Below are 8,284 nucleotides of genomic sequence, written 5' to 3'. Positions count from 1 at the left end.
ATCTAAATGTACAAGAAATGTTATGTTTAATAAAGTTAAACTTAGAACTCTAAGTACAACAAACTGGCAGTTTCAATTTCATTTTTTATTTCCCTTATCATTTACCCAGTCTTAATCCAGGAATTGCCTTTGGGTGGCTAGTGGAATTATTGTCTTGTTTGTTTTTTCCTCCTTTCTCGTTTTCTGTGATTTTCCAAATTAGCTATAATGAACAAATATTACTTTTGATAAAACAAGTGAAAAGTGTACTTTAAAATGTAGCTTAACTCCTGAGTAGAGAGAGGTGGATGTATAAATGTAACACGGTCCTCTCTAGTGACTCACTCTCTGTCTGCAAATGCTTCTTTTTCTCCTCACTTTTGCAATAAACTTAGTAGAGAATTTTGCCATTTCAAACTCCTCTGCTGAAACCAAGCCCCTGATTCTGGGACTCCTGCCCAGGTCCCACCTCTTTGTGAGGTTTTCCTTCCCTGACCAGCCAGCTGGAAGCTGAAAGTCCCTAATGGTCAAGTTAAAATGATCTTCTTTCTCTGAACACATCAAACATTTTGAAGGTTGGTACACATTCCTAGGACATAGCAGTATCCATCTCTTGACTGATGGGATGACTTACCAATCAATAGATGCCTCAAAATTTGATTCTGTGTTTTTTACTTTCTTTATTCTCTACTATAACATGTAATTAGAAAGGTCATGTGGAAGTTATAGGAAAAAAAAGTGTTATCAAACATGACTTAAAGGTGATGTTCCCAGGATCTTAAGAAATAACACATTGTATTTCATTGACTTTAAGATTTTCTTTTCCTTTTTACATTTTATATTTATGGAATTGGATTATCTCACGATGGATGGCATCTGACTGTTATTGTTGGCCATGTTTCTGTCATGACCCTGATTGCCTGCTCATGGATGGACTGGGCTCCATGATCTCTGCCTCCTGAAGTTTATCTTTCCGGTGAATTCAACCCCTTCAGTGTGGGCTGGACTTACTGACTTTCTTCCAGCAAATAGAATATGACAAATGTGGCAGGATGTCGCTTCTGAGATTAGGTTATAGAAAGATAATGCCTTCCATTTCGAGTGCCTTCTTATGTTGTCTCAGTTGTTCAGTAGGAGGAAGCTGACTGCTATGTTATGAGCATCCCTACGGAGACGCCATGTAGCCAAGGAACTGAAGGAGGTCCCTGGAATGGCCAGGGAGGACTGGCCCTCAGTCTAACAGCCTGCAAGGAACCAGATCCTGCCAACAGCTGAATAAGTGAGTGATCCTCCCTCACTGAGCCTCCACGTAAAAACAGCACTGACACACACACACACCTTGCCTAGAACCTGAGCTACTCTGAGCCAGAGGACCCAGGTCAGCCGTGACTGGATTCTTGACCCACAGGCACCATGAGATAATAAATGTGTGTTGTGTTAAGGCATGAACTTTGGGGGCAATTAGTTATGCATCAGTGTATAATTAATACACCCACTTGCTCTCACTTCCATTGAGATATTAGCATTATTTGATGTACATGTGGTAAATATGATTGTTTTTAAATGTCTTGAAAAAAACGCACTAAGAATTAGCACTTGGAATAAAGAGTAACATATATGCAAAAGAAACAGAAACAGAGCATTGGGGTAATATGACTTTAGGGAGACAACGTCCTTATTTGTAGGAGTGACCCAGAGTTCTACATTCTCTTACAGAGCAACAACCAAGTACTTTATGAGACTACATTATTTGTCTAGGGCTACCCTAACATGGTCCTACAGACTGGGTAGCCTAAACGACAGAAACGTATGTCCTCATTATTCTGGAACTTAGAAGTCTGCGATCAAAGTCAGAGGGTAGGGTGGATTTCCCCTGAGGGCTTCTCTCCTTAGCTTGTAGATGACCTCCTTCTCCGTGTGACTTCATATGGCTATTTCCCTGTGCATATCTGCACTCTAATTTCCTCTTCTTATAAAGACACCAGTCCTTGGATTAGGCCCATACTAGTGACCTCATTTTCACTTAATTACCTCTGTAAAGTCTCCAATTTGAAATGCAGTCACATTCTGAAGTCCTGGGACTTAGGACTTTACCACTTGAATTTTGGCATGGACACCCGTCAACTCATAACACAATGCAAGGTAACATATTCACCTTCTAGATATTAGGATACAGACATCTTTGGAGGTCATTATTCTGCCTCCATTTGGATGCATGATGGATGAAAAAGCATGGAAAATTTCCTGCATGCCCCAGCATGAATGGCATATCCCACCTGTGAGGGAAACTAACACTGGCCAAATCAAAGGTAGAGTGATGTGCTCTCCACAAGAAACAGCTCGGATTCTCAATTATTCCAAAGGAGAGAAACTAGTTGCTTGATTTTCCGTGGGGCGCTCTTCCTCTTGCTCCATTGTGCTCCTTCAGCGTCACTTGCTTTTCAGGTGAGTGTAAGTCAGCTCAGGCAACATCAACACTCTGGTCAATGGCACTATTTAAAATCAGGCACAGAATGAGTATTTTCCGTATTCAGCCACTCGATATATATTGACCTGCTATGTGCCACATAGCAGCTGTGTCATCTTACCTCAATCTCAAAGTACCGCATTCTGCATAAGTACCATTGCATTCGTTTGTTTTATTTTATTTTTTTAAAGATTTATTTATTTATTTGAGAGAGAGAGAGAGAAAGAGTGTGTGAGAGAACACAAGGGGGGATGGGGTGGAGGGGGAGAGGGAGAGAGAGAATCCTCAAGCTGACTTCCCACTGAGTGCAGAGCCCAGGCTTGGCTGGATCCCAGAACCCTGAGATCATGACCTGAGTTGAAACCAAGAGTCAGACACTTAACCGACTGAGCCACCCAGGCGCCCCACATCTGTTTGTTTTCTAAAGGAAAAATGAGCTCGGAGCGGATATGCAAATGGACTGGAATGGCAGAGATTCACACTCAGCTTTGTCTGAGCCCAACTCTTCAGAACTTGCCTTCTTTTCTCCTCTGTGATTTTTCAAGCAACAATGACTTCTAGGCAGATGTTGTCTGTTCACAAGAAGAACTGTTCCCTTAAAGGGTCTGTACTCCAGAGGTCATTCAGGTGCTTATTAGGAAAGTAGATGGGTTTTGTTGCACTGTTTCTTGCTAAGAAAGCAAGGACCATCTGATTTAATTCCCTTGTTTTAAAAGATTTTATTTATTTATTTGACGGAGAGAGAGAGAGGCAGAGCTGCAGGCAGAGGGAGAAGGAGAAGCAGGCTCCTCACTGAGCAGGGAGCCTAATGCAAGGGCTCAATCCCAGGACCCTCAGATCATGACCTGAGCCGAAGGCGAATGTTTAACTGATTGAGCCACCCAGGTGCCCCTGATTTAATTCCCTTTTATAATAACAGTGCACATGTCTTCAGTGTGCAGTATGCGCCAGGTGCTTTACAAGAGAAGGGTGTCATTATTTCCCCCCTTTATACAGGAAGAAATGGAAGCTAAGGAGCTAGGGTGAAATCACAGAGCTAACACTGCACCACCCCAGCAATCTGATTCTGGAACCTGCCCTCTTGGGATTTGTGATATCTACTCAGTTCTGGGGGAGTTCACTTCATGTTCTTTTTCTAAGCCTGAATAGGGTGAAAAGACAGACTATGAACACAATAGATTTACAACCACCCCAGGAAAAGACCACGGCCATGGTAACAATTAGAGAATAGGACAGGACAAAATGAGCTCTGATTGTTGGCAAGGGGTCAATGAGTTAGCAACCAGGAAAGAAAGGGATCAAGGGAGTTAATCAGTTTTGGGGTTTTAAATTGGCCTCAAAAATGGCCCCCCTCTTCCCTGCCCATGCAACAAAGACTAAGACAGGTGAGAGCTGAGGAAGTCTGGTCTCACAGATAGAAGCTAGGTTGGAGAATGTAATCCTGTGAGAGCCAGGAGGCCCAACTGGTTCAACTCCATAACGAACAGGGCACACTTCCCCAGGGAAGAAGAGACACCCCCAGACCAGAGTTGACCTCTCTCCCACAGCGAGGACCCCAGAGGAGCAGTGAAGCCTCGCAAGTTGGATGCTCCCTGCAAGGAGCTTGCTCCCAAGAGGAAGAAGAGCAGAGCTGATGAAGCATCTACAGTTTTTCTCCCCAAGTTTGCCAATAAGTTAGTCCATCTGTCTCCCTAGGTAGGCAGAGTTTTCCTGCCAAACATGGCAGCTTCCAGAAAGAGGTAAATCCATAAAGGTATGCTGAGGGTACACAAGGAACAAGAGCTAGGAAGGGCATTACAGCTGCCGCAGGATACCCCGACACCTTTCTGGTTTCCAACTGCATGAGGACTGTGTCCAGCTCACTTCTGATCTCCAGTGCTGGCAGCGAATAGGAGCTAAAGAACTTGGTGACGCTGGAATGAATGAGCAGCGACAGCAGTGCTGAGATCTGAGGCACCACGTGCAATCGAGGGCCCCAAGGTGAGATAAAGTTTGCTGGGAGGTTGCATCTCCATAGCAGCTTTTATTTTTAAGGGCTGATCGTATGTGGGGAGAGAAAAAACAATTATACCGAGAACTGAGCTTTGTGAGCTTGGCATTTCATTTTGTCGATTAGTTTACTAAATGCAATTATAACAATATCATGAATATTGGACTTAAATACCCTATGGATAGTTACATTTCTAGAATGTAAGTACCTTTTGAAGGCATGAAGAGGAACCCAGACCTCTGCTCCTTCACTGAGAGATAAAATATAAAATACACTGGAGACCTCTTTCTAGTTGTATAAAGTGAACACATGCAGGAAGGAAAGAGGAAAGAGAAAATTATATCGTGAGACAGAAAGAAAGCATAGAAGGACTTGATTCTGACCTGGTTCTAAATCCAGCATTGCTAGCTGTGTGACCCTCAGGAAGGATTTTATTTAACTTCTCTGTACTCATACGGAAAACAGGGATAAAAAGAGACTGCATTCAAATCGCCTAGCATAAAGCTAATCAATAAATGTCATGATTTTTATTTACCTCTACACACTTTTCCTTGTTTCCCATACTGTTTGATGGATTTTCCTAACTTTTTACAAGTTATCCAATTGTACAGTAGTTTACAATAAATATTCCTACAAATAGATTGAGATATGCTAACTTGATCATTTAAAATATGAAATGTTGTGTTTTTTTTTTTTTTTTTTTAATTTAAGAGTTAAGTTGCCTGAGCTCCAAAGCATGCTACAAAATACTACTACCATAAAGGAGAAAAAAAGAATATATATATATATATAGCTAGCTCTTATGAATGTCATTTAAACCTTTTTATAGGAACAGTATTCCAAAAATCTGGGGAAAGAGAACTCCAGCATCTTTCAAGAGATGCTTGCTTTGCCTCTGTTTTAAATCTGGAGTCAAAACAAAGCTTAGAAAAGAGAAGGCAACACTGTCAGTTTTCAGGGACAATAGGGTCACCCTGGAGAACTTCAGGGGTTACTCCCAGAAGAGAGAGCTGTTAGAAAGGTGTGCTGCTAGAAGCTGAGCGCAGGGAGGATGTGAGAGTTGGAGAGTCACAGTCCAAATGTTCCTTGGATCTTCCTAGTGTTCAGAGAACCAGGAGCTCCTGAGAATTATCCAACTGAATTGTAATTCTTCTGTTCATGCACGTCTGTAAGCACCTTCAGGTAAGGGATTAAATTTTATTCCTCTCCATAAATATACCCACTACAGGGCCGCGATACTGGATGGACATAGCCAGCACACGGTAGAGGTTTCAACTCAGCTGATGGGGCTGGCGAGCTGGAGAGAAAGGAAAAGATGATGATGATGATGATGATGATGATGATGATGATGATGATGATTTTGAGAGTTGAACTTTCCAGCATCCTTGAATAAGGCCTAAAAGAGAAAATCAGCAAGACCTGCCCATCAAAGCATTGGTCAGCTTGGGTCCCCACAAACCTAAAATCAAAGGGAGTGCCACAATTTCCCAGGGCCCTGAAGGCATTCCCGCACTCGCAGGTCCTAATGATTTGAACAAGGGGACCACTTCAGGCCCGCAATACTGCAATTTCTGAAGCACTGATGTGTGTGATTTGGGGCAAAATTTGACACGGGATCAGAAATAAAAGCACTATGTCGTCTAGGGTTGTTTATCCGACACAACAAATGGGCTGTAAGATATGTGTGGGAAACTGCGTTCATCATGTATATTTTCCCTGAATCAATTGGGCTTTCATTCTGTACAGAGCCCATTTCTTCCTTCGAAGTCACAGGAGCCCAGGGTACTTTCAGAGCCTCTCAAAAATGTTTTAATTTCTTTTTTTAAAAAAGATTTTATTTATTTATTTGAGACAGAGAGAATGAGAGACAGAGAGCATGAGAGGGAGGAGGGTCAGAGGGAGAAGCAGACTCCCCGCCGAGCAGGGAGCCCGATGCCGGACTCAATCCCGGGACTCCAGGATCATGACCTGAGCCGAAGGCAGTCGCTTAACTGACTGAGCCACCCAGGCGCCCTATTTTAATTTCTTTGAGAGCTTCCAGGCCTCAACAAATATGGAAATACATAGGAATAACATATTCATCTTTATGCCAGTGCAGTCATGGAACTTAATTTTTAATTTTTAATTAATTAATTAATTTTGGAGGCTAGGTCCCGCAAAGGTCAAAGTAAGTTATAATTCAACCCTGCAACCACACAGGCAGAGACTAAATCTGGTGTCATAAAGGGGATAAACATCCTGTTTTCAGAAAAACATCAAATGATCCCTTAATCATAGATGGGTGGATTGTTTTTGAGGACCTTGGTAAAGTTTGGAGTTAGGCTGGTGGGGGAGGCACGTGATGGGTGAGGTGAGTCAGAAGGAACCTTGATCCTACATGTTTTCTGGATATGACCCTCATTCTCTCTCTCCCAAGCCTGCCGCTCTAGCTAATTAGCAAATCCAAAGAAATGGAAACAATTCTAGACCTGAGCGCAATCAAATTAGCTGGAGTTATTTGAGGATACCATTTCCACACAGTGTAATCATGCTCTCTTTGTTTTGGTCAAAGGAGTGAAAATCATCTTTCAAACCCTATGCCCGCCCCCCACCTCTGCCCAGCCAGCTCCCTGGATGGTAGCATTGCATATCTCTTCTCATCAGTTTTACACATGATCTTTTCTATAAAGACAGGAATGCACAATGTACAATTAGACAATACCCATCAAGTTCCCCCTACACCAAGAACCTTTTAAAAATATACCTGACTTTTCAGGTGATTCAGCAGTAAGAGCCATTACAGTACCATCTAAATCAGGACTTGGAAAGTTTATTAAAATTGGATTTTTAACCTGATCCCAATTTCCTCTCCTTATAAAGAATCCCACTGGACTCCTTAACATTCATGCTATTAACCTGAAAGTTTCAAACTGTCATTATGGGAGGAAAGACTCTACAGGATAGGTAGCTCCACAGGCAGGAGTTACAGATAAAATCACACTGAGCCCAGGCAGGTAGAAGGACTGTGGATCCTACATCTTCAGGAGAAGCAAACTCTCTCTTTTTCTCTCTCCCCTTCTTCTAAACTCCTTAGTCCATGACATATTTGGGGGAAAGAAAGCAAACAGAAATAACAAAAGCAAACATAAGCAAACCATTTAATTACAGAGAGCACTAGACTAGGAGTCTAGTTTTTACTGGAAGGGTAGTTGCCTTGGATAAATCACCTCCACCCCTGGTGCCCTAATTACTCCCACTCACTCCTATCATGACTTTAAACTTCTGTGCCTTTGTTTTTGTAAAATGAGGAAATCATAGGGGCGCCTGGGTGGCTCAGTAAGTTAAGCGTCTGCCTTCGGCTCAGGTCATGATCCCAGGGTCCTGGGATCAAGCTCTGCATCGGGCTCCCTGCTCAGTGAGGAGTCTGCTTTTCCTTCTCCCTCTTTCTCTGCTTGGGCTCTCTCTCTCAAATAAATAAAGAAAATCTTTAAAAAAATGAGGAAATCATAATTTCTAAGAGGTCTGGTACAAGGACAAAATGTACACACTCTGTAATTCATCTTGCCCAAGTACCTGGCTCAAAAGCCTTGGATGAATCCCAGCCAGTATTATTACTAATTATTGGTTGAAGTCATAGCTCATTTGCTTTTGTTTCCATTTTATTCCCTCAGCCTCTGTCTTCTGCAGAACATAGTTTGCAGCTTAACTGATGCCAATGAGTTTTGGTAAAGCTGGGTGGTGGGGGTCAGTCTGGTTTCTCCTTGAGATAAGATTTTCTGCTCCCAGAGGGCCATGGTGGTGTCTTCACTGTCTACTTCTTGCTCAGTATCTGGCATAGTGTTGAACACATATTAGTTGCTCAACAAAGA

Source organism: Mirounga angustirostris, unplaced genomic scaffold, assembly GCF_029215605.1.
Source record: "Mirounga angustirostris isolate CCGP_5_RB_7025 unplaced genomic scaffold, mMirAng1.0.hap1 SCAF_2, whole genome shotgun sequence".
Classification (NCBI taxonomy): Eukaryota; Metazoa; Chordata; class Mammalia; order Carnivora; family Phocidae; genus Mirounga; species Mirounga angustirostris.
Note: the sequence above shows the minus strand (reverse complement) of the source record.